This window comes from Chinchilla lanigera, unplaced genomic scaffold (assembly GCF_000276665.1).
Source record: "Chinchilla lanigera isolate Chin_1 unplaced genomic scaffold, ChiLan1.0 scaffold00003, whole genome shotgun sequence".
NCBI lineage: Eukaryota > Metazoa > Chordata > Mammalia > Rodentia > Chinchillidae > Chinchilla > Chinchilla lanigera.
In genome coordinates this window covers 1,493,573-1,520,777 of record NW_004955404.1, presented here as the reverse complement: position 1 = coordinate 1,520,777, position 27,205 = coordinate 1,493,573, and the positions used below count along the sequence as shown (strand labels likewise).

The window sequence follows — 27,205 nt, the reverse complement described above, 5'->3', positions numbered from 1 at the left end:
AGACAGGACAGGTCCGCAAGGTCTGCCCAGGACACACTCCTTCCAGCCAGGCCTCACTCCTAGGTTTCCCACACTCCCAAGATGCCATTAAACAATGACCCGTCATGGGTGAGTCCAGCAGTGGGGCCAGAGCCCTAGGATCCTCAGCCTTTGGGAGCGCAGTGAACGCCACTTGGTGGGGTCAGCCTCACACGGGAGCCATGGGGGCAGTCCTAGTTCCGTAACAACAGTGCCTCACGCGCCCTCCCCACGGCCAGGTCCCTCCCATTTGGTGGTGAGGCAGGAGACCCCTACCTGAGGACAGGCCCCAAGTCCTGCAGGGGTCAGGAGGATGCCCCTGCCCACAGCTGGTGCCAGGTGCCCTCTGGATCCCCCCAACAAAGCCTGGTCCAAGGCCCAACTCTGAAAGGGCACCGTGAGCCCGAGGGCAGTGGGAGGGTGGAATCCAGCTCTGTCCCTCCTCCTCCCCCCCTTGGGTCAGCCACGGCTCACTGCCCTCCTGCAGACCTGCCCCTGCAGATGCCACAGGAGCACAGCAAGTGGTTCTACTTAGGGGCAGGGGACAGGAAGCCAGGTGCAAAGTCAGGCCGGCGGTGCTGCTGGAGCCGGGTGCCCAAGGGTGCAATGGGAGGAGGGTGGCGGGTGTCTCTGAGAAGGAAGCGCAGGGCGGGGCGACAAGGCAGGCAGGGTCGTTCCGGTGGGAAATCAGCCTCTGCATGGCGCAGCCCTGGGCAGGGCAGTGCACAGACCTGCTTCTGGTGGCTATGCCCGGGGTTCTGCTGGCCCACCCCGAGCAGAGGGTCTTGGGAAGCAGGACAGAGGAGGGGCACAGTCCACAGGGACATGGAGGGCGGCCTTGAGGGCTGTGACCCGTCACTGGCCCGGGAGTGGGAGAAGGGCAGTGGCCTCAGAGGCAGCTAGGGCAGAGCATGGGACAGATCGGAGCGGAGCAGGGGAGCGTGTCCCCAAACTTGGGGCACGTCCCGGGGCGAGGGGGACCCGAGCTCTGAGGAGACACAGGGCGGAAGCTCGGGCGGAGCTTGTCACTGCCCTCCTGCAGTGACGGTGGTGACTGGTGCCAACCGCTTAGTGACCGGCCCGGTCTCCAAGCGCTAAGCAGCCTTCTTGGCGGAGTGGGGGAGACCCCGGGGCCTCTCCTTGTGGCTTCCCAGGATTCTCTCCAACCTAGAAGCAAACGGGCGGACACTGAGAGCAGCTCTCGGAAGACCTTAGGGCCACACCAAGGCCGAGGGGAGGGCGCGGGTCAGCTGGCATCCATCCCTCTCTGTTGCACCTGAAGAGAACAGCACCCAGGGCAAAGCACCAAGAGGGTGGAAGCCAGGGATCTCCTGAGAAGGGGAAGCGGTGAGAAGGGTCTGGTGACCCACACGGGCCGAGGACGAGGGGCGAGGTTGCCCACGTGTGGTCCTTGCTTGTTGGTTGCCCCAGCCTGGCATGGGCAGCTTGGAAGAAGTTCGGAAAGTGTACTGCGGGGCTCGGGTTCTCAGCTGCATCGACGAGGGACAGGGCTGGGGTCCCCTGTGCAGTATCAGCTGGAAGGGAGCAGAGCAGGAAGAGACCCTCAGCCACGACCGGCACTTCCATAACTTAAGGGAAGTAAGCTGACAGCTCCAAGTGCAGAAGAGAAAGCCTAGACCCTCCCCAGCAGACTGGAAATGTTATCCAGGCTAGAATGTTCTGCAATAGGACGGAGATAAAATTGGCTGGTCGTTAATACGTACTTTAACGGCAGGAAGAAACTGTAAATACTGGCCCTACTTTATTAGTACCGGGCTCTGCATTGTCCAAGAGGGAGGCTCAGGTTTGCAAGGCAATGTCACCATGGTCACAGTGACATGGGACCGAGGGTGTGAGCTCCAGAGGCACCAGGATCTGTCCACAGGGGACCAGGGCCACCTCGGCCCACTGATTCCCACAGCAGCTTTTCCCTGCTCAGTTAGACCGATGTGGGCTGGGATGTAGCTCAGCGGCACAGTGCCTGCCCAGTAAGCACGAGGTCGTGAGTTCAGTTCCTGGTACCAAAAAAAAAAAAAAAACCAAAACAAAAAAAATCAATTAGACCTAGGTGTCGCTTTCCTTCATGTGTGGAAAGAGACCTCAGTTTGGTGTATGGCTGCTGGGGGACAGGATTGTTACCTGGGCAGTGGGTCACACAATTCAATGCTTTTTCTGTTAAATGGAAACCACTAACCTCAACAAATCTTATAGTGAGACATAATGAGGAAGACTCCTTGAGCATTACCAACACACAGCATGTTGTTTTCACACAGGTAGGAAGGTGGGTTAATGAACATGTATGAGTCATGTGCCATTACATTTCCTGTTTCCCAGGGCAAGAACTGGAGGATCAGAGAGGGTGAGTAACTTGTTGAGGGCAGCACAGCTGCTAAGTGGCAGAGGTGGGTTTTGAACTGGGCCGGCTGGATCAGCTCTTCTCTGGGATGGACATGGATCTCTGTCTCGCCTGGGGCTTATTATTTCTCTGTATCCTTTAGAACCTTCCTCCTATCAGGATGCCCGTCACTCAGGCCTGGCCACGTCCACAGGGCCCAGCTTAGCGACATCAACAGCTTAGCGACTCTCATGGGCAGCCAGCCTATGTCTAAATTGCCCCTGCTCAGAGGTACTGGGGAAGGCTTCATCCATCTTTGGGGGACATAGCCCAAGACTGCAGCACCATCAAAGACAGCAGTGGCAGAAAGGGCGACACACAAAGTGTTTGGTGACTGTGCTTGTCCATTTTCTGTTACTCTAATGAAATACCAGGATGGCTAATGTTGTACCAAGAGAGAGGCTACTCAGCTTGTGGTTTTGGAAGCTGAAAGGCCCTGGTCCCAGGGGGCGGTGTCCTTACAGGGGAGGTTCGGGCACAGGGATACAGAGGTGGAGGCTGGATCGGGGCTGAGAGTGAGACTACACAGGCAGGCTCAGGCCTCAACGCAGTGTTCCAAAGACCTCGCGGCAGGCAGTGCGCACAGGAGTGCGTGGGATAGAGGCCACATCACCGTACAGGGAGCTGGGGAGAGGTGAGTCCCGGGGTCCCTCCCACCCTCTCTTCCTGAGGGTCTTTATAAGATGTGATAAAAAAAATGCAGTGCTGCTGCTGGGTGCTATTCAACGGAAAGACAGCCTCATAAAAACATGACCCTGTGTCCTCATCCACCTTAGTCACTGCATCTGGCACCGTGTGACTCCTGCTTCTTTCCCAAAGTCAGAGCGACCCTGAAAGGGAAACGTTTTGAATTGATTCAGGGCATCGAGGCAGCCAGGAAAGCGACACTGAAGACACTCAGGAGAGAGGACTCCAGAGCTGCTGCAGGAAGAGGCAAGGAGGATGGGATGCGTGTGCTCAAAGCAAGGGGAAGGATTTTGAGCAGGAGTCAAGACAATATGTGTTTCACGGTAATATATTTTTGAAATAAGCATTCAAGGTGTTCTTGATCACCCTGTTCTCCCAGAGCTGCCTCTCAGACCGAAACCTTCCCCTCTCTCTCCCTCTCTCGAGCACACACACCCCTCAAAACAAAAGACTGCATGTGCTGCTTGTTGCAAAGTCCCCAGTGCTCAGGCGGGAAATGCCCTGCTGGCGGAGACCCTGCTTCCTCAGGGTGCTGGCGTCGGGCATGGTGTGAGCCCCAGGGGAGGGCTCTGGAGTTGGGGCCTAGGACCCAGCCCTGCCGGCCTCTTCTACCCTTTATACCAATTTGTCTAAAAAATGTTTGGGCTCCATTTTTCTTCTATGGGACAAAGACTTTTCTTTTCAGCTGCTTCAACTCTCCCTGCGAGGTTTGATGGGAGAGAGCATCTCCAGATTTAAAGACCCCGACAGTCGTCATGCAGCCCCCGCCCTCGGAGTCCGGCCAGCAGGACCCGGAATGCTAAGGACGAACGCCTCCCAAATGCAGGAGACTTCCGTTGTTTTCTTCCCTCTCTCTGCACTGCCGAGAGGGTTGGAGTGGATTTTGGTTCACATGAAAGTGTACAGTGTTAACTAGGTGACATATGGGTGGGGGGACATTCCTGCTTGTCCACTGCCGACAGGGGGGGCGCGTTTCCATAGAGATAAGAAGCAAAAGTGCTCGGAGCAGCCTAATTGGTATGCATCCCCGGTTCAGGCCCATTGTGCTCGTGCTAATGACAGGGTTGTCTCAGTAATAAGGATGGTGCACTGGAGAAATTTGCTGCCTTGGTATATTTTTCCCTGGCAGAAAACTACTTAGAGACTGTAGTCGGTAAGAAGAGTGACTGGCAGGCTGAAGGGGCTGCGCGGCAGCATATGGGGAGAGCTGGTGCTCCCTGCCACATGCATATGCTGCCATTAAACTCCAGCTTTGCGCTTTGTGTGTTCCTGGTCGCATGCCAGGAGGCCCACCTGCTGCAAGAATACTTGTAAAGCCCAACTCAAAAGTGATTGAAAAGCTACTAGAATAAACTGTAATAACACAGTAACACAGTGCTTCACAGATGGGACGTAATTGCCAGCTAAAGTGTACAGCCTCGGCAGTAATGAAAACACGAGCCATCAAATTAAAATCACAAGGGAAGAAACCATAAAAGTCTGTTGATTTTTTTTTTTTTTAGTTTTATTGCAAAAACTTCAATTTTCCTGCCCTCATTAATCAAATACCATAAAACTATAGTGTCACTTTGTTCTGGGGGAGATTCAGGCAATTAAAATGATGAATGTTGATGAAAATTATGTAACTTTGGTTATTTCCTCACAAGGATAACTTAAACCCTCTGTCACCGAGCCACACATCTATCCATGTGCAGGCTGCAGGAGCCCTGGGAATTTGCTCGGGAAGTTTTGGGGTAGTTTGTCTAAGTTTGGAGCAGCAGGGAGGAGAGGGGATGTTTTAGGCTTAGGCTCGGGGTGGATTCTGAGTGGATTCCCTTCTCGATCCTCAGCCTGGCCTTTCCTCTGAAATACTAGTGATTTTCATCTTTCTCTTGGACAATTCATCACAGGAGACTCGCCACACTGTAAACACGGGAGCTCCTGCAGCTCTGTCAATGCGCGGTAATTAGTGGTGGGCCGTGTGGCCGCTGGCACAGGGCCGCCTGAATGGGCCCAGCAGGGCTCAGCCACCACCGGGGCCCCATTGTCCCCCCTTTCTGTGGGTGGGCCCCGGGAGGAGAAAGAAACATTTGTGTCACCCTCGTCACCCAAGTAAACAGCCTTGAAAAGACTTTCTTTTTTCATTTTTAATTATGCGTTTCTCCAGCCTTCCTCACGCAGAGTGCAGTGATTCCCACCCTGGAGAGAAATGGCAGGAAGAAAAGCAGCGACAGGACAGACGCGCCCGCTCTGCTGGGATAGGTGTGCGGCTCCGGCCTCTGCGGCGTGTTTGCAGAGGACAGCGAGCCAGGGCCTGGCAGTGCGAATTTTCCCACTTTCCTGGAAAGGACGTTGGTCATTTCTGGCCCTGTGAGCAGCATCTGGGCTCCCAGGAGGGTCTTGGCAGTCACGGGAGGTGCTAATGAGACATTCACCATGGCCGAGCCGCCCGCGCCTGCCTATGCAGGAGGATCTGTGTCTTGCAGCTGCGTGACCGACTGCAGGCGCACGGGGAGGGGACAGGCAGGGAACATCGCAGTGCACATCATGCCCACGTTGCCCAGGCATGAGAAGGGACAGAGTGGCCGTGGGGCCTTGGACTCCAGGAGGGGGTTCCCCTGCAAGTGGGATGGCCTGCAGTGCTGGGGTTTTTTTGGAAGAACAAGTCTTTTCTGTGTGAACAGTTGGGGGGAAGCTGAGGGCCACCGGAGCAATGGTGGCCTGGAGACAGCCATGCCCGGTGCAGACAGACACACGGAGGGCTGCGGTCCAGCAGTTCCTGGATGGGGATGTTGGAGTGAGCCTCGACTACCTCAGTTTACCCTGGGAGACGCCGGCCTTCTGTGGAGGGCCATGGGTGACTCTTCTGTCAGTGTCTCGGGACTGCTTGCACCAACGCCACATGACTGTGCTCTGCGGGGTGAGGACTTCCACCTGGCAGGGGCATTTGTGCCCCTACTGGGACGCAGTGCACACCTGAGGCCTGGCGTCCTCTACCTCTAAGCATCTTCTTGGTTCCTCCCGTCCCACCATCCCTTGCGGAGGCAGAAAGCCCACAGGAAGGTAGCCGGGCCTGGTGTCTCTGTGGTGGCCGGGCTGCTGCCTACCCTGCAGGGAGGCCCTCACCAGCACTGGAGAGCAGGGTGTCCCCAGGGCCCGAGTCAGGATGGGGCTGGTGGGGGAGCTCACCATCACAGGAGTGACACAGAGGTGACACTGGTGTCACCTGGTGCATCTGTGCTGGCTGGTGGCCGTGCATCGACCTCCTTCGCTGTGTTGGGAGGTGGGAGGAGTCCTGCAATGTCACCGTGGAGCTGTGGTTCACTGCTGAGTGCATAGTGTCCTCTGCCACGGAACGTGGCAAGACGTGGTCCTTCCAAAACTTTTTTTGTTTTTCCTCTTTCATCAGAAGTATATTATTTTTGAGTACACTTGAAATTTTAAATGTGTACAAATTCAGGGATTGAAAAACTTCACAAGCCATAGACACAAAGTTTAGGAAGCAGAAGGGTATGAGCCTCCCTTCTCACTTAATCCACGCCTTATTTTGCATTCCTCACGGGTGAGCAGTTAGTGCCTATTACGGCGTGGACCAAAACGAGGCCCACAAAGCTGATCTTCAAAGGAGTGGAATTCACTCTGGCACACTCTTATGTAGGAGGCCTTGCCCAGGCCAAATCCCAGGACACCAGCACGTGCAACTGTAGGTAATGATCCAAATCTTGGATTAGCTGCTAAATAACCTTGGTGGACCAGTCCCTGGGTAACAAGCATGCTTACAAGTGAAAAAGGCAGAGCTCTCTTCCAGAAACTTTCTTCTTGACATTCTCAGATAATCTTGGCAGTCTCTCCTCTGTGCATGTGCAGTTTTGATTTTGGGCAAAACAAGAAACTCTGCTTGCTCAATGGTGGCAAGTGGGGAACCTTTCTCTTGGTTTTCATGAGCAGACAAGGAAGCCATGATGATGTTCTTCTAGCTTTTCTTGTTGAATGTTTTGCTTACTCCTTGACCCAGTGTCTAGGCTGATTTAAGATAGTCTTTGTTGGCAATGGGTTCCCATCTCCTTTGGTTTTCTGGCTTTGGTAAATCCTTTCCCTGCACCAGGTCACCGGCCCTGCAAGCAGGGAGCTGGCAAAGCCAGTGCGAATCCTTCGATCCCTCTCCTGCTTTGGTGTAACCATCACGAAGTGCTGAACAAGATGGAGTCTCCGTCCGAGGATCTCAGTGGAGAACTCCAAAATGATACAGGAAAACAAAAACTCCCAACCTGAATGATATCTGGGATGAGATCGTGTTCTCTAAAATTGAAGAATGAATTTTAGGAACAATGGAGGTTAACAGCAGAATATATTTATTGAGGGAAAGAAAAGAAAGCTTCTGTCCAAGAGAGGGACAGAAGGGGGGCCCGAGTGGGTTACCCCTGGTCCTTCCAAAACTTAAAGCAGAACACGTGGACTTTAAGCCTGCAGGGAGAAGGTCATAGGCGGTGTCTGCCAGGGTGTAGATATCATGGTAAATCCACACTGGTCCCCTCTGAAATTTAGGGGAGCAGTTTGGAAGCCAGCACATGCTGCCGAAGCCACACAGTATCCTCACCATGTCACGGTTGTCATCTGAAAGGAGGGAGGGTGGCCCAGGCAAGGGAGTGGTTCCAGGGAGCACGTGAGTCATGAGCTGTGGTGATCTTCCTCCTTGTGTTTTCCCACGCCTCTGTGTGGCCAGGCTGCCCACGAGCGCCCATAAGTCCACACAGGCAGGGGGCAAGAGCCAGAGACCCGGGCACCCAGCTTTAGTTTAGGTCTGCTTAGAACTATCCCTCATGACTCCCCTTCGTGAATGTTTCTGTTATTTAAAATAAGTGACCCGGGTCAGGTGGGAGCCCCCCGCTCCAGGTGACCACTGTCTTTCCCGGAGAAAGGTAGGGGTGATGGGCTGCCTTGGCCTTGGCCTTGGAAGACAGCAGAGTGTCTACCCGGCTGTGGGCTTTTCCGGCTCTGGGGACTAACATCTGGTTTAATGGTTCACTCCTTCTCTGTTCTTTGCCTTCTTTTTAATTCCAAAGCCCTAACCTAGATGGCAGATTCAGTGCATTGCTTGGTAGCTAAGCAGGGCTGCTGAAATGTAGGCAGTTGGTGGAAAAATAGACGTTTGTTGGTGTGGGATAGTTAAACAACATCCTGTTTGCATCGAATGGCTCTGTCTTTGGTGGCAAAACTGACTGACTTTCAACTTTGGCCGATTTTTTTGGGCAGTGCTTTGAGTAGCTGCTTAATGGTAGCATTGAGGGGCGTGCATGTGGGCGCCGCGTGTGAGAGGAGTAACCGCCATCGCAGCCCACATCCACTATGTCAACTCGTCACATGTGGCAGTAGGGGTTGGAGGAGGCAGCTCCTTCGACCTCAGCATGCTGGTACTAGGGTGACCCTGTTCTCCAGTCTGGAGAGGGGTCAGCCTGACAACTGCCCATGAAACAGGGCTGCTGAGGCTTCCAGTTTAGTGGCCACTCCCTGTCCTCTTTCAGGGTGTGGACGGTAGAAGACAGCCCGCAGAACAGAATCACTAGGCTCTTGGGTGCACCGGGGCTGGGCATCCCGAGCTGGCTGTGTGAGTGTTTTTCCCAGGACTGTCGGGCTCAGCACAGAAACCGACCCCACCCGCACCAGGCTGCCCTGCGTCCTAAAGCCCTGATCTGGGCTCTGCCATTGCGTCTTCTCCCGCGTCGTCCTTAGCAGCTTCCCATGTCTCCCAGGCGTCCTCCTCCAGTTCATTAGCGTATCTGAGACATCCTGACAGCTCTGTGAGGAACCTCCTTGAGCTAAGTGTCGGGCCTCCATTCAAGGTGTCAGCTCTGGGAACCCGCGTCCCTGGCAGGCTGGGTGACAGTCTGCATTCTGCCGCCTGAAGTTGTTGCTTGGAGTGCATGGAGTTCCCTGGTAAATTCAGAGCTCCTTTTCGACACCTCGATTTTACCCCTTGGAGGGGAGCAGGCATGTGAAACCTGGTCCAGAGCATCCCCAGGAAGGGCCCGTGACAGTGGTGGCGGTCATCTCGTTAGCGCTGTGCTGTCCACCGTGACCCTTCTCTGGGGACAGTCACAGGCTTGTTCCTGCTCCCGGCTGAGGTCAGCGTGAGGAATCCTGTTGGGCTCCGTGAGTCCCGTCATGTCACCAACGATGTTCCCAGCCTTGGCACTCAGTCACCAATCTGTCTGGTCCATCAAGATGGCAGCAGCACCTGGCGGCCCAGGGCACGAGGCCCATGGCCCGACCTCACAGAGGAGGCATGGGTGTGGGAGAACGTCTCATGGGAGAAGGTGAGACATCACCTCGTTTCCATGATTGCTACAAAACTTAACGAAGACCATGAGAGGCCATGGGCCCTGAGTACCCAACTCCGCCACTGGTCTTGGTCCTTGGCTCCAGTCTGGGTCATAGTCTGCACCAGTGAGTACAGGACGCATGCTCCTTTGGGATGGCCCATTCCTGGTAGCAAGGCAGCCTGGGTGGACTCCTTTCCCATGAAGAATAGCTCCTCCCATCCTCCTTCCTGTCCCACAAGGCTCTGTGTGCCGTGGGCTGAGTGTCCCGGTCTTAGAGCCCGTATTGGAGGGTCACATGCTGGGCTAGGCAGAGGAGGCTGAGTTGGGATGGGGCACCCCAGGGAGCACTAGAGGTGGTGGGGCTGTCAGGCTGCCTCAGAAAGTGGTCAGGGAGGGGCAGCAGGGCAGAGAGCTGGCCTCAGAGGGTGTGTTGATGTCCTAGAGCTGTGTAACAAAATGCCACAGATCAACTGGCTTTAAACAGTGGGACTTTATTCTCTCCTGGCTCTGGAGGCCAGCAGTCTGAGATCAGAGTGTGGGCAGGGCCACGTGACTGCTGAAGGGTCTACAGGCCTGCTCTTCCTTCTAGTTTATCACGTCCTTGATTCTGCATTGGTCAGATTTCCCATCTCTGGAGCACGTACCCCACATCCACAACTTGAAGGAGGGAGGTGTGTGTGGCCCATGGTTTCAGGGGATCCGGTCCGGGCTTCGCTGCTCTAAGGCAGGAACGGCACTATGGAAGGATGTGGGGGAGCGAAGCTGCGCCTGGAAGCAGAGCAGGGGAGCAACATCAGAGGGGACCCAGGTCACAGCTCCATCGTCTGCCGCAGACACCCAGACATGAGCTCCGCCCACCCCCTGGGCAGCTCCCAAGCCAGTCAAACTGGCCTCGGCCCTGATGTCCAGTGTCTTGGCCATGGGTGCAGTGCTCCAGGCTCTGTCTCACCTCGTAGCTTCCTCCCTAGGTATCCACAGTGTCTCCTAATGACAGGAACCGTGGGTGACTCTGCAGCCTCGTTTTAGCTAAGTCTTCACATCTGCAAAGAGCCTATTTCCAGGTTTTTGAGGTTGCTGGTAGGTGTGCGTTGGGGACCTACTGCACCTGGGGAGGGGCGCAGGTCTCCCAGAGCCAGGGGTAGGCTAAGAACCTTGATTCTGGGGCAGTGGCAGGTGGCAGAGACACAGGCTGGGGTGATACCTCCTGGCTGTTGATGACTAAATGCGCTACTGCTTGTGGCAGAATGCTCTGGGAAGCTTGTAGTCCTGATCTCTGCAGTGTCCCCAGAGCTGAGTTTGTCCTGCAGTCTCTGATTGAGGTTGCCCTGTCCCTCTACATTGCTCCTGATTCCCTTGTTGGCCAGGCTGGACTGAAACGCTGTGGTCTATGAGAACTGGACTCAGTCGATATGGACTCCCAGGCCACAACTGGGATGCAGTGGGACCCAAGGCTGCAGGCTTGCTGGTGGCCAGGGAGCTGGAGCCGGGCAGGGAAACTTGGGGACACACCTGGACACAGGGTGGCCTCTAAGTGGACTCCAGGGAGCAGAGAGAGGGCCCCAAAGGCCGCCTGGGATGGCCCAGAGAAAGAGGTGTGGCCTCTCCAGGTCCAAGAAGGGGACCCACGTGTGACTCACAGTGAGGCCATAGTGGAGCAGCGTGGGCCCTGGTCCAGCGTGACCACTGTGCTCATGAGAAGAGAGACTCGGAACCACACAAAGTCACAGGGACACGGAAGGCAGCCACTGCGGTGACGGGCGGGACTGAGGGATGCAGTTGCCAGTGGGGTCTCCGGGACGGCGGGGCTGGGAGCTGGGAGCATAGGGACTGGGAGCCAGAGGCTCTGGGACATCTTGATTGGGGTCTCTGGCTTCCAGACAGCGAGAGGGTGCATTCCTATTCTTTTATTCATTATTCAGCAGTAGAGGGGATAGAACTCAGGACTTTCACACTGAGCTACATCTCCAGTCCTTTTTTGTTTATTTTTCTTGTTTGTTTTGTTTTGAGACAGGGTCTCACTAAGTTACTGTGTTGCCCAGGATAGGCTCTGCCTTGCCATTCTCTGCCTCAGCTTCCCAGAATGCTGGGATGCAGACATGTGCCATCATGCTTAGTGCCAATTTCCTGGGCCAGCTGGTTTATGTCCTTTGTTAGGGCAGCCCCGGGGGTTACAACACACCCTTGACGTGGGGTCCTACTGAAAGCAGCCAGAATGCGGGGCACAGGATATGGGGCTGGCTGGGGCCCCTGTGGACAGCAAAGGCCCTGCATGTGTGGTGGCGGTTGGCAGAGGAAGGCGGGGAGAAGGGGAGGCAAAGGTGTGCAGGATGACTGAACACGCTTGCCTGAGTGTGAGCAGAGCAACGGTGACCTGCCCCAGGAGGATCTGGCTGTCTTTTTAGGAGGCGTGGGGAGCCCACAGTGCCCCAAAGCAATGAGCTCTGGGGATGGGGGTGGGGAGGGGCGGCAATCGAGTTTTCTTTCTTGGCAGTGATTAGGCTCCCAGCCACGGGGCGCTCCCCCCACACCCGACAACAGGGCGCGGGAGCGCCCCAGCCGCTGGGCTGCGTGCCGGTGCTCCGTCCGGGCAAGACACAGCCTGAATGCGAAATGTCATTAGAGCTGGTCCTGCAGTACCCCATCTCTTTAGAATAACAAAAACACATCAGTGGTAAGTTTCACTGTTATTTTTAATAAAAGAAAACCCTTTAATTTACATATATTTAAGGCTAAGTAAATGAAAATGCATTATGTTACCACTGTTCCACTGAATAATGAGCCCGTAGGGTTCAGAGGAGCAGGTGCTTTTCAAACCCGCACCCGGCTAGGTCGGCCCTGTGACGAGGGAGGGGCTGCTAGGGGGCGCTTCGGGAGTGGGGCTGCAGCCTCTGGAGGAGACTGCAGAGGACAAACGGGTTCCAGGAGAAAGCCCGCCCAGTGCGGAGGCTTGCTCACCGGCCAGCTCCGAGGGCGGGGGCGGCGAGGGTGGGGCCCTGGCTCACTTGAAAGTGGCTCCCAGGCTCACCCGCCAACACCCAGGCTGTAAGAGCCAGGACAGAAGATGTCTCACTTGCACGCATATGCACATGTAATGCCCACAGATGTACGCACATGAGCATGCAAGTGCTGTGCACACGTACATGGTACACACAGGTGTACACACATGCACATGGCACATATGCACAGACACACACAGGACCATACAAATACATACATGATCACATACTACACATGCATGTACACATGAGCAGGTATGTGTACACCTGTACCCGAGGCACATGTGTACACATGATCATGCACACTCATGCACATGGCACACAGAGGCCTGAGTGTTTATGTGATACACACATGTAGACATATGATCATAAATACACATGCATGTGCACGTAGCATAGTAGTTTGAATGCATGACATTCATGTGTGCATGATAGACACCACACACATGACCATACACATGTGTGGTTATATGCACTCACATGACTGCACATGCATACACTGCACAGTCACACAGGACACACATGACCACACATGACCACATTCATTACACACATGGCCACACACAAATGGGCACTTGTATGGAACAAACATGTGAGCACACATCTCTTCCACTGTTTTATGCGGAATAATGTCCTTAGAGGTATTTGAAATTGGACTTTTCTCCGGTTCCCCCTTGCACACCCTTGTTCTGTGCGTCACCAGGAAGGACCGGCAGAGGCTGAGTGTCACCTGGGATGCGCGGGAGGGTGAGGGGCTGAGACAGGCTGGGCTCGCAGAGGGCCCAGGGACCCTGGCTGCCCTTCCTGTGTTCTGCACCCTTGTGTGGAGGGGCCTGGTTCCCTCTCTCAGGATAGCGCCCACCCTCTCCTGCTGCCACCATGTGTGGGGAAGGCGGCGTCCCAGCTCACCTGCCCAGTGTCACCCCAGAGCACTCCTGGGCGTGGGAGAGACAGAAACCACCGCAGCTGCCTCCTGGCCTTCCTCTGGTGGTGATCTGCAGGTGGTCCCCCTGGGTGTGGCCACACACAAACCATCGCCCAGGCCCAGATGCAGGGAGCAGTGCCCATACCTACCAGAGCCTGGCACTCCCTCGGGCAGGGGGCAGGCCCTGAGGGTGAAGCTGGCCACCTGCAGGCCTTGGAGGAGAGATAAGGGCGGGAGCCAAGGAAGGTTGGTCCCCTGGCCTCTCGGTGACATTCCGGCCTCCGTGCAAGGACACTGTCTCTTCTCTCTGTTTCTGTCCCTCAGTTAATCAGGTGACTTGAAAAGAAGCGAGATAAGGGCATTGTCTGCTTTGACAGCGTCCTGATGATACTGTCGAGATCAGAGGAGCAAGCTGCGGCCTTCTGAAGGATGGAGTCATTAGGGACCTGGCTCCTCACCTCGGCATCTGGGTTAATTACTGGGAGAAACCTGGGAGCGGCAACTGTAATTCCCACCCAGAAGTGCCGCTGTGTTTACTCCTGAGGCCGCATGGTGCCCAGAAGGGACACGAAGGACCCAGCTCATGGCCTGCACTGGACGGCCAACTTCTGCAGTCCATTGAGTTCAGGCTGCATGTGTGAATAGGGCCAGCGATGTCCTCTCTTGTCTCCGACACCGCACCACCTTCGAGGTCACCGATGCACATGTATGTTGCTCAGTGAAGCATTTCCCTGGGCAACAAGATGCCTTGGGATAAGACATGGGCATCTGCTGTGCATGTGACAACCTTGGCGTGAGTTGTTCTGTTTGGAAAATTCCATGCAGAAATTTAGCAAGCAGGGTAAGACCACAGTCTGCCACGGTGGCTGGCCTCAGTGGTGCAGGGAAAGTGACTTGGAGACCCTGACCTGGCTCTTGCTGGGACTGTACGGCCTTGGGTGCCCCCAACCTGTGACGACGTCATCCGTGCGCATCGAGAGGCCGAAAACTGCATGTGCCTGTGTGCTTAGCTGTCTCGGATGGAGACGGAGTTCTGACTTCCTCTTTGTTTCTGATCCAGATGAGACTGGGAATGGCTCGTTCTGAAACCGTACGTGTCTGCCAGTGACACTGCTCAAACCCGTAGGCTTGGAGGTGGAGAGTTGTTCATCCTTTTCTCTCTGGAGAGCTTGGCTTCTGTCTCACCGTCTATTGGCACCGAAAACAGTGCAGGATGGCATCCGGGGCGGAGTTCAGATCTGTGAAAGTCAGTGCCGGGGCAACCCTTTGTCCTCTTACCTCGATGTGCCTTCCGTTCCGCCCTTTCTGACTCAGACGCTGGCCTCATGACTGGGTGCTGGGTCTGGGTGCCGGGACAGGTGCTGCCTTGGTTCACACACCAGGCTCTGGAGCACTCCTGGGGGCGGGCGGGAGGTTGCAGAAGAGAGGACTGCAGATAAACGAGAGCCGCCCAAGGCAGCTGGGTGAGTCAGGCCTATTGTCCCTTCCGTTGGGACCCCTACCTTCATCACGGGGGCTTCGATGCCGAAGGAAGGAGGGCTAGTCTCTCCTTGTCGGGGCCTCCAGTAGCACAGGACCCCCACAGTCACCAATGGAAGGGCTGGCCAGTGTGGCCCTGGGCTCCCCGAGGACCCTGGCCTGGTGATGATAGAACGTTCTTTGGGAGACCCCCAAGACGAATCCTTTGTACTTTGAAGCCCCCACCTTATAGGAAATGATCTTATTAGTGAAGTGTGGGCTCTGTGAAGGGACCTCGGGGGTGAGCTGGTGCTCAGTGCACTCCCCACTCGCTTCCCGTGCGTACGTCGCTGCTGCCGGGGTGCGATGGGACTGTCACTTGCACACGACACCGCTGTGTGAACAGTGAGACAAGTCACAGCTCCTTTTGTTCTGTGACGGAGACTTTCAAACTCTTCACTGGAGAGGAAGTGCAGTTCCAACCCCCACACCCCGAGAGAGCAGGCCCACCCCCTGCACCCCACCATCAAGCGCGTGTGCGGTGACAGTTCCTCAGCCCTCACTGGACAACGCCAGAGGGACCTCACCCACTCGGAACACACACGTCCACGTCGCTGCTTCAGGGCCTGATGCTCGAGGGGACCCCAGGTGTGTGGCAGAGCCCGTGTGCAGCCTCCAGGTGCTCTGGACAGTGTGGGGCTCACGCTGCAGCCCACCTGCTACATTCCCTGCCGCCACCGGGGCCTCCCAGGGGAGGGAGAATGGGATGAGGCTCACATCCTGCTTGTCAGGCCGGACAGCTTAGGTCCCTCCTGCAAGACCTCCCCTCTGCCCAGGGTGTGAGACGCCTCTCACAGCAGATGTCTGGCCTTCCCTCGGGCTGGAGAACTGGAATGCTGGCGCGGAAATCTCCACCTTCACAGCTCTGTGCCACCACTGTGCCTCCACTGTGCCCTGGAGGCTGGGACACCGGCCCAGGAGGGCAGTGAGGTCCACAGGAGCCGTGTGGCCCTGGCTTGCCTCAAGCTCATCCTGGTGCTTTCCCAGGCTCCTGTCCTGGAAATTCTGGTCCCAGGGGCTGGTGTGAAGGCGGGGCACCTGCCTTCACATAGCACCCAGTGTGTCAGGTTGACTGTGCTCTGCAGGTGACTCCGATAGAAACTTAGCTCGCTTTTCTAACTGGGAAGTAACTAAGGCCACCTGAAATGTGGGGACAAATGCAAGGCCACCAAGTCACCAATGAAGCCAGCGTCCTGGCTCCCCCTACCTCTCTTCTCTCCTCTCCTGCCAGATGACTGACTCCTGTCCTGGCCCCCTCCTGATGGGCCACCCCCGGAGAGCGAGACCTGGCAGGCCAAATGTACCATGAGGTCCAGGGCGCATCCCACATCCTAAAGGGTGACAGAGCTGCAACAACGTCGGCACAGGGGCTGCAGGGTCAGCTCGGCTTTGGGTGGAGAGAGCCGTCATGGTGCTGAATCACTTCACCCCAGGGCTGATGGCCAGCTCCAGGTCCTCAGGGACAGGACTGGAGGGGAGGCAGGCGCACAGGAGACAGCATGTCCAGACATCGGAATGGCGGGAGATGGGCAGAAAAGCGGTAGAGGCTCCCTGCTCTTGGGATCCTGCGTCTTCAGGCTGCCTTTGATGTAACTATGCACCAGTATTAGTCCTTTGTTATGAGCTTAGGCCGTGCTTCTCCAACCCCCCTTTTAAAATCATGTATTTTGTCCATGCTGGATATTGTCCACTTGTTTTACACCTTGCATATGCAGAGCTGCTAGGCATGATGCTGTGTTCAAACAAATGTTTAAAACTTTCCCCCTCTGACAGCCCTGACTGGAGGGCAGCCAACGGCTTCCTAGGGGCTGACTGTGAGCCCGTGGGTCTGCTTCTTGAGGGAGCAAAGGTGCCATTGGTGACCCCTGTGTGGGGTGCCCAGGGCAGGACCCTGTTACACACCCTACTGTGGGTGCCCAGTGTGGGGTCCCGGTGTGGCTCTCACAGAGCGATGCGACAGCGTTGTCGTGACTCAGTGCGGCTCCTCAGAATACTAGGAGAGAACAGAGGCACCTTTGAGGATGAAGTGTCTAAATTCAGGTGTGAGATTTCCTCGGCAGAAGGAGATGGAGTCAAAATTATGTTGTGAGTTTAATTCGTGTAAGAAAGCAAGCTTGTCTGCCGTGTCTCACAGACAGCACGGCGTGGGATTGCAGGAAGCTCCACAAGATCAGGAGCCCCGAGTGCTCAGCCTCCGAGCATAAACCACTGGTCAGCGGTCAGAGCCAAACGGCTTTGGCTGCAACCCTTGGATCTTTTCAGTTCTCAGGGTGGGAGCCCAGGAGGACTTGCGTGAGCTGTGAGAGACTGTTCTGCTCATAGCTTCCGGGGGGCCAGGTGTCCATCCACCTGGCTCCAAGCTGCCTCTGCCAGTCACCCGGCCTTGCTCAGCTGTGCTGGGACTGGGAAGCACAGACGCTGCAGCCCTGCACCTGGGAAACAGCGGCTCAGAACCCAGAAGAGACCCTTGCCCCCAACACTCAAGCCCAGGCCACACCATGGCCATGCTGCCATGTCATAGCCACATGCCATAGGGCCTACTGGGCAGAGCCTTCTTCTGCCCTGACCCTCAGGCAGCTCTGCATGCTTCCTATGTGCCCATCTGGAAGTCCAGCCACTTCCTGCACTGCCCACCACACACCATCACCTTCTTGGATACAGCTGTGGAAATGTCTGCTATTTGGGGACCACCTGGGGCCCTCACGTCCCAGGCGTCCCACTCCGCTTCTGGCTGCAGGCGTGGGGCCCCTATTCCATCCTGGCTCCCCTTGCTGTCTTGGGTCCTGTCACGCCCAGGGTGGGGCTGGGCCGGAGTCCTCCTCCAGTGACATCAGGGTGGGGCTTTGTTATTAGTCACACTGGCCACCTCCTGGAGCACCTTCTCCATCCGGTAAGCATTAACTCAGGGATCCTCTGAGCTTCTGTCGGTCGTGCTGTGGCTGGGTTACAATTCCAGCTGCCACAGCTCTGCCATGGAGCGCTGTGGGCATGAAGCAGAGCTCTCTGCCCCGTCCTGGAGGCCGGACACCAGGCTGAGGCTTAGGGGCAGGTCAGTTCCTCCAGGGTCTCAGTCCTGGGCTGCGAATGCCACCTCTCCTGGCTCCTCTCACTGTCTTTTCAAGGTACTTGTCCTGACCTCCTCTCCCTGTGGAGACCACTGCCGGATAGGCAGGGCCCCACTCATGACCACGCTGCTCTGGGCCACGTCTCTGAAGACCACCTCTGAAACTCAGTCACATGTTGAGGTACTGCGAAGCAGGGCTCCCGGTATTGGGGATCCCTGTTCAGCCTCAACAGCACCCTTCTTATGCTGCACACACATGATGTGGAGAGGGTCCCGTGTGGGGTCTCCCTGCTGTGGATGCTCAAGCTTGTCCTCCTGGCCTGGCAGCCACTGTGAGACCCTAGGGCCCCCGCATGTGTCCCCTGGGGTCTAAAAGTAGCTTCCATGGGACTGTTTTCTTTTTAAATTTTCTGTGTATTTTTCATAGTTTGCTTTTGTAGGGCTGCCAGGCCCTATGTTTAAGATCATAGGAAGCTAAAATGCATCAACACTTTTGTATGCAGCACCCTGATCACGGGAGAGCTACAGAGAGCTCTCCCGAGAGCGATTTCGGGTGTGTGGCACCCTGAGGCAGCCGTCTCCCACTGGTCGTGGGTCCCAGCCGTCTTCCCATGACAGCCCCGTCATCTCCGTGGTGGATTTCGGGTACGGAAGCCGTTCCCACAATTAAGGTGCGCTGAGAGGATTAATCTGCTTTTTGTAATCTTGTCAGAAACGTGATACTATAATCTAGCTGTTGACTGAAATCTAATTCCATTTAACTTTCCCCGCGCGGGTGAGGTGCTGTCTCTGTCTCCTGCTCTCCTGGCTCTTTGTATCTGCTCTCTGATCGGAGATGACGGCATAATTGATTCCTAAGCCATTCACGGGCCCTGCAATTGCTCCTGTTGTTGGCTGCTAGAGACTGTGATAGGCTGAGGTGGAAGGAAAATAGAGCCGGGATTCTTCTGTCCTCCATCCTGTTCAGCAGGAGGTGACCTCTTCTGCAGACTGGGTCTCACGGTGGGGGCCCGGGAGCCCCTGGGACCCGCAGGGAAGCATCTTAAACCCTCCCCTTCCGCTCAGATGCTCTCTGGGAAACGCCCTGCTCTAAGGCAGTCGATGAAGAACAGGGCTTCTCTGTGTCTCCAGAGCAAGTTGGGGCTTCAGAGATACTGAAAGGAGCAGAATTGCTGTGGACTTTGATCCCTTTTGGTGCCTGAGTACTAATAAAATTGAGACTAAGCTGGCTTAGATGTCTCCCAGCTGGTGCTCACAGCTAAATGCCCATGGAAATCCATCAAATATTCATTGTCCTCTGGCGCCTGGCCCACTTTGGGGCAGGGTGCGCATGAAGGTACGGCCAGCGGCCCTGCTCACACCCCTCTCAGTTCCTCTCTCCTGGGCTTGGGGGTGCTCTGTGGACCGTGGTGGTGGGCGCCAAGCTTGGGTGGCTCTGCCTGAGGCGAGGGTGCAGCTCGGCCACAGCACCCTGTCCTTTTCTGCCTGTGGGGTCCGACGTCAGTAGAAGGAAACAGGCTGGGTGAGTTCTAAGGAAAGGGTATGTTTTAGCTTCTGGTTCTGGGTTCCAAGGCCGGGGTCACATCTGTGTGAGCATGGCTGGGCAAGTCCAGATGTAGCACAGGACACACGAGTCAAGTCAAGAGATGGGGAAGGCACAGATTGTGTGTGTGTGTGTGTGTGTGTGTGTGTGTACACATGCGTGCACATATCCTCTGTGCTCTCCCTCTGCTTATGAAGCCACAGACCTTGACCACTGGGCTCCCCAATGACCTCATCTAACCCCCAAATGGTCACCCCCAAAGGCCCCTCTAAACATCAGACTCCTATCAAGTTTCCACCCCTTAATCCCTCACAGGAAGCCAGGGGGCCTCTTATCCCAGGTCCTTGTGGCCTGCACAAGAACCAAATTGGCCTGTCTGTCCATAAATCATCGGGGCTCACCATGGCTATGCCACAATGGACCTCCAGCCGCTGGGCCAAAGGCCATGCTACCTGGCCAGCTGCTTGGCCCTGAATTTTTGCACTTTTTTCGAAGAGACAGAGGGGTCTGTTCACTGCAGAACAGTTTCCCGTTGGTCTGCTCCGATGAGGGCCTGAAGGTGCTGAGTCTGGGGTGTCAGTGTTAACCTAGAAGTCTATCCTGAGTGCTGGACTGAGCTTCGCCACATGCTGCCTTTGGCTGCTCTGGGGTGAGGAGCCCATCATCCTGTGCGTGGGGCGTCAGGCAGTCACTGCACACGCAGGGCTAGGGCTGCACAGCAGCTAGGCTTCCTGTGGATGAGAGCTGGAAACCCAGCTGGGCTGCGGGGTTGGCAAGGTGAGCCTCTGTGTTAGGTTCAGTGCTTCAAGCTAATGCTGCCCCACCTGGCACCAACTGCCCAGGCGATGGAGGTGCACCGGGCGGCAGTGGGGAGGTCGTGTGGGCGACGGCCAGGGGCTCAGTGTGCTCTGTCCCTCTTCACCTTTGCAGCAGGCATTGCGGCCGAGCCTCAGGGCCACTGCACAGCCATGCAGGTCGGGGTGGGGAGGATGAGGTGGGGGGTGAAGCAGCCTTCTCATCCGGTTCATATTTTTCTATTGCATTAATAACCCGTAGTTACTGCAGACTGATCAGGCCCACAATCTCCCAAATGAGTGGCCAGGGAAGGCTTAAATAAATGAGACAAATGGAATGATTTCAGGGCTCTGGGAGGTTCCAAACCCACTCACAGAATTGGAGATTCTGGGGTTTTAGACCAAGAACTTCTCTAGGCAGCCGGTATTTACTTGGTTTTCAAACAAAGGAGGGGAATACTGAAGAAATTGCAGGAATCTGGGCAGGATTTGAGAATCTCTTTTAGGACTTCTCCAAGTAATTCGTTATGTTAATTTAGGAGAACTGTATTATCTCCAGGAAGTTCTTCACAGCAGAAGTGAGATACCTGCAGCTACAGTCTGCTTCTAGTAAATTGGGGTTGAAGCCAAAGGTCTTCAGTTCTGGCCTTATCTTGTCCTTTGAGACATCCCAATTTCACAGGCCAACACAGGCCTCAGTGGGGACCAATGACTCATAGAGGTTCACTTACTATGAGTCTGCTGCCCATCTCCAGACAGGAGCCTAGGGCTCAGGCAAACTCACACATAAACATGAAAAGCCAATTGGTTGATGTTAATTAACTGAACAGCTCTGCTGCTCAGAGCTGGTTCGTAGTGGTCTCCATCACTTTTTCACTGCAGAACAAGTGCACACTCCTGGTCGGTGGCCCCGGGCACACGCCCAAGGCTGGGGTCCCAGCATGACGCTCCCTCTGCCATCTCCTCACTTCCTGGGGAGCCCTGCGACCTGCCTTGCCAGGCCTTAGCAGGCGTCGTGCCCAGTCTTACATCCCAGCATTTGTGCTTGCAAGCATCCTGCCTTCCTTGTAACTGTTCTGTCTTTTTAACTTTTAAATCTCCTTGACCAGTTTCTCCAAGGAAAGCTGGGATCCTGGGAAATGAGACACAATTTCCATTCCAAAGTAGTGCAATTAAACTCTCCCAAATTACCCAAGAGGATTAAATGTCCAGCAGTTTTGTATTAAAGGTGATCTGATCTCAGGAAAAACTGACATTTGTATTTGAAGAGCTTCCCTACAAAGGTATTAGGCCAGTTAAATCTGTTCTGAGAGTTTCTTTATTTTCAAAATTTTTACTTTTATTAGCACATGTTTGCAGTGCAGTAAGGCCCAGACTCACAATTGAGTTCCATTCCAGGAGAATTGCTCGTAATTGGATTCGCTGGTAAGCAGCAAAGTGAGTCCTGTGCAGCACACCCGTGAAAGTCCGTGACTCCGGTGTTCACTACTGAACGTGATGATCAGATTCCCGTGGTGAGCTGGTCCACGGACGTAACACACTCAGCCCTTCTTGTTAGTGCCCACCTTGAATTCTGGCTTCGGTGTATGTCTGTGGCACCAAATGCGTTTGGAGGGTGTAGTGTGGACCGGCTCGCAGGAGGGCTGAGTGGCGGGGAGGAGGTCGGCAGTTCCCGAAGTCTGCAGAGCGTGCGCAGCGCGGGGGAGGATGGCAGGGCCTCCTGGACACAAGGCTCTCTCCTTCCCTCCCGGGCCGGCGTTCCCCACATGTGGGCAAACTGGGGCTGGCAGAAAGTCTGATTCTTGTTTAAAGTAATGTTTTCTCTGTGGTGTTGGCTGTTTTATTATTGTTTTGATGTTTGTTGAGAGCGGGCCTGTGAGTGTAGGAGGTGGTGTGTATAATTACCAGAGGCCCCAGTTTTCCTCAGTGAGACATGGACATCTATATAAGGAAACACGAACAAAGCTGGCGGGTGGGGAGGAGAGCGGTTAGTCACCTCCACAGCGCTCAGTGGCTGGGGCAGCTGCACAGGAGCATGTCGCATGTCTGCATGCATGCATGCATGCAGACACATGTGTGATGTTTACCCCTGCAAACAGTCTGTCCACACACATTCCGTGCGGGTGAGGGTCCTTTGGGTGCCACCTCTCAGCCCAAGCATGCCCCCAGGCCCTGGGCTGGCAGAAGTGTGGGTTCTAACCCTGGGCTCGGTGGGGTGAGTCAGTCTCTGCAGACACTGTTCCTGCCCATTCCAGAGCTCCCATGTGGTGCGGCTGGATTGGGTGCTTCGTGTGGCTCCAGTTGCCTAGATCCTTGGCTGAGTTCTTGACCTCCTCCGTCTCTGGTTCCCCTTGGCTCTCGGGATCTCTGGTGGCCTGCAGTGGCAAGTGTCCTTCTTGGGGCTGTGGGCCCAGGTGACAGCTGCCTGGGTTTTGCCCGAAGGCTCTTGTCTTCGCTTAGTCTCCCTGGGAGTAGACCCGAAGCGAAGTCTCACAGTCCTTCACCAGACAGTCCCAGCCCCACCCATGTCCTGGTCCTGTCTCACTCATTCCGCCTTCCCCACATCGCTCTGCACGGTACGCTCGCCCATCATCACTCTCCTCCTCCTCTCTCTCTTCTTCTCTTCCTCCTTCTTCCTGCAGTACTGGGAGTTGAGCCCAGGGCCTTCACACTGACCTACATCCCCAGCCCTTTTTTATTTTTAGTTTTGACAGGGTCTGTCCAAGTCATTAAGTTGCCCAGGTTGGGCTCAAACGTATGATCTTCCTGCCTGAGCCTCAGCCTCTGAGAGTGCTGGGATTACTAGCGTCACCACACCCTGCTCTAACTCACCCATTTCTTTAAAAAACATTTTCTCAGTCTTATCTATCTTTATAACTTCTTTGTTGAATTGATTGTTCCTAAGTAATGATATTGTCCATGTACTTTCCCCCTTCTCACCTGTGGGATTTGGACTTTCGTCTTAACCTTCTGCTCTTTCACCTTTAGAGCTTTGATCTCAGTGGTTAGGGATTTCACTTTTACCCTGGGACCCGGTCCCCTCGGTTGATTGGTTCTGGAAGGTGTGATGAGTACCCAGAATGAATATCCAGTCATGAGGCAGCCGACACCCTGAAGTCTCAGCTTCTGCATTAACTACCAAAGGACAAGAACTGGGACAAAATTTTTGCAACAAAACCTATTAATACCAGATTGGTAGAGCAGGGAGTACCAAGGCCTGACTGTGTTTAAATCTCCTCCTCTGTATCTTAATCTCAGTTCTCTTTCTGGAAAGGACCACCCACCTGGGGCTGCAGCAGGAATGAGGCCATCGGGAGCACCATGCTCTACGCACGATCACAGCCCAGATCATTATCATCTTAGGTTCAGATTCTTGTTCTTTTAATCTCTGTCTTGTATTGCTAAGTTTAATCTCAATAAGATTATTGAGAATTGTGCCTAATCTCCAGGGGCTTGGAATCCTGCAGTTGTGGTGTGTGTGTGTGGCCCTGTGCTGCAGATGTTGGCCTCTTAACTGCACATAAATGGTCGGTGTCTGACCCCAGTGACTGCAGGGTTCTTCTCTGTAGTGTTTTTCACTCCACACTACCCTTTGGAGATGTACCCATTTCTCACCCCCCAGGCCGGCACCTGAGTCTGCTACTCACATCTGTCCTGCGCAGCAGGGGCCGTGGTGGTGGCCCCTTGCTCCACAACCCTCTCTGCAGGAGCACCAAAGGTTCCCTGCCACCCTGCATCTACAGGAGGGCTCAGACATCAAGGTTTTGGGGTGCTGCCATCCTCCCATTCCAGCCTCTCGCACTGTTAAGTGCCTCTTCCTCCCTTTTCTGGGCAGTTCTTGGTCTTTTGTTATTGATTCAAGGAAATTCCTTAGAGTCTAGGTAGGAATTTGTTGATGGCTGCAAGTGTAGCACCCCTGTCTCCCATCTCTACCCTGCCTTTTCCTTCATGTATTGAGTCTCTTGATGCACAGAAATTGTAAATGTGGGTGTGCTTATGTGGAGCTGTCTTTTCTTCTCCACTTTGTGTGTTGCTTAAAAACAATCCCCTACCTGAAATTCACAAATACGCAGCCCTATATTTTCTCTTACATGAAGCCAATCGTTTCACTTGTAAGCTACCAGTGCTTTGTCTTTGTATATGGTGTGAGGTGGGGAGTGTGATTCTCGGTTTCTTTGGGTGATCGGTGGTCCCAGGCTTTCTCCACTCATCTGCAATGACTGCACCATTCAAAACCACGTTCCATATGCATGAATCCGCCTTTGAGATCCGCAACCTGCTCCATCTGATTGTCAGTCCTGTCTAATACTGACTTGATTATTGTAACTGCAGAATGACCAGTATATTGCTTTCCTGTTTTAAGCTCTTACATGGTAATTCTATTAATACCATACAGTTTCTATGCAATGCCAACTTTGAAACCCTGCAGTAAACTCCAGTTGGACACAGATTCCATTTGCTGATGATTCTGTTAGTATTTCTGTGTTTGTGTCCACAAGAACTTTTGGCCATATGTGAGAGGTTCTGTCATCTTTTACAGACCACACCTGGCTTTGTTAACTAGATCACTCATCAGTGGGGAAAACGTTTATTTTTACTTATTCCCTGGAAAAACTCTGTGGTAAAGTCATATAATACTTGCTAGAATTCACCAGTAAAATCATCTACATTTGCACTGAAAATATATTTTAAAAGTTTGAGTCAGTTTGATAATCTGTTTTGTGAAGAAATTTCTCATCTCTCATTTTTAGAAATTGATTGCTGTAAGTTCATTCCTGATAACTCTTATAGTTTGAATTTCTCTTTTATATAATATTGTCTATGCTTTCATTCATGCAATTTCTATTTGACCTTTACCTTTATCAAAGATTGATGAATTCTGTTAGTATTTTTCAAAGAACCAAACGTTGGCTTTGTTGAGCCTTTCTTCCATACCTTTATTTTCAACCTACTTACATTTTATTATTTTCTTTCTTTTACCATGTTAGTTTTATTCTGATAGCTTGTTAATTTTTTAGCTTTTTTCTTTCCTAATATAATAATGTTGGACTATAAATTTGCCCTTATCATGACTTTGCCTGTATTCTACAATTACGGATACCTAGTATTTTCATTATTCAGCCCTAAGTATATATATATATTTTTTGAGACAGGGTCTTGCTATGCAGTTCAGGCTGGCCTTGAGCTCACTTTGTACCCCAGGCTGGTCTCGAACTTGCAACACTCCTCCTGCCTCAGCCTCCAGTGTGCTGGGATTATAGGTGTGCGCCACCACAGCTGACCCAAAGTATATTTTTAATCTCCATTATGAATGCTATTTTGATTCACGAGGCCTTAGTAAGACTATTTCTTACAGCAACTACAAAATGTCACCAATTTTGAGACATAGGCCAAGTAAGAGAAATAAAAGACAGAAAAAGAAAATTGTGACTTAAAATCCCCCAAAATTTTTTAAATCAGAAACTATGTGTTTATATTATACTAACTTATTCAAATGTGTTGCAATTAGCTTTATTTCCTAATATATGGTCATTGTTTTAAATTTCACTTGAATGTTTAAGAAATTCTCTGTCTTTGTATTTCTATTGCATCAACCTTTTAAATAATGTTAGTAAAATATTTAATGTCTACTAGTTTTCGCCTACTTGATCTACCAATTATTTATAGAACTAGTTGTGGCTGTTCTGTGTTTTGAAGAGAGAAGGTCTAGCTAAGTTGCCCATATTGCCCCCGAACCACTGGGCTCCAGGGATCCTCCTTCCTCAGCCTCCTGATAGTTGGGACCACAAGAAGTGGCCTCCATGTCCAGCTCAACAGAGACATTTTTGAATCTACTGCTCTGATGCTAGACTTACCAATTTTTGCTATAATTTCATCAGTTTTTGTTTTAAATATTTTGATGTTGTATTTCTATGAAAATGTTTTCAATTGTTATAATTTCCTGGAGAATTGAACCTTTTATCAATATGTCATAACATTTAAAAAAATCTCTACCAGTGTCATTTGTCTCATAGCCTTCCTCCAATTTAATATGTCTGTATCACCTTTCTGTGATTGTTCGAAACACATTTTCCATCCATTTTGCTTTTTCCCATCTATGCTGCTATTATATTTTACTTGTATCTTTATAAACAGCATACAGCTGGAATTTTAAAAATCCAGCCTAATAATCTTAATCTTTTCATAAAGAATTTTATTCATTCATATTTATTGTGAGTTCTGATACATTCAGATTCCTTTCTGCTATTTTATGCCATGCATTCAGCCTGTCCTCCCTTTCCCATGTTCTCTTGCTACTCTGTTCTTTACTTTTAAGACACTAATTTAGATTTTCCCCTCCTGTCTCATTCCCTTGCTCACTTTAGGAGTAATACATCCTATTTCTACAACATCATTTATTGCCCTAAAGATAGTAATGAGTTACAACCAGCTAATATTGACCCTCTTTACACATAATACAAGAAATGTAGAGTGCTTTTATTATAAATTACATGTTTGCAGTTATTCTGTTTTTTAGTTCTATGTTGTTATTTTTAACCACACAAATTATATGTTGTTCTTCCATAGCTAATGTTTGTTTAAGCTGATCCACACATTCACAGTTTTGTGTGATAAACATTCCCTTTTGAATCTCAAACATCTCTTCTTGGATCTTTCCCTTCTTCCTAGAATTCACCTCGTAAAAGTTCCTTTAATAATGGTCAGCCATGGCTTTTTGAAATGTTTTTATTTTGTCGTCGTTTTCTGAAAGGTGCACTTCCCTGCGTACAGTCTCAGCCAAGCCCGGTTCCCAGCGTGCAGACTCATGGCTCTGTGGCTCCCGTGTGGCTGCCGTCTTTCCTCTCTTTGCTCAGCCAGGGAACCTGTTGCCCCTCTGCCCGCGGTAAAAGCCTCTCACTGTCGCCTGTTGTGCCCTAGGACGGACCTAAGCAAGGACTGTGTTGAATTGCCTTTCTTAGATGTATT

At 53.0% G+C, this 27,205-nt stretch overlaps 1 protein-coding gene and 1 pseudogene across 1 annotated transcript in view; one reads left to right on the top strand and one right to left on the bottom strand.

Moving 5' to 3' along the window:
• Tex29 (testis expressed 29) overlaps window positions 1-27,205 on the top strand; it is a 339,812-nt gene that overhangs the window by 224,938 nt on the left and 87,669 nt on the right. The window lies entirely within an intron of this gene.
• Window positions 6,575-6,978, bottom strand: LOC102014408 (annotated as a pseudogene).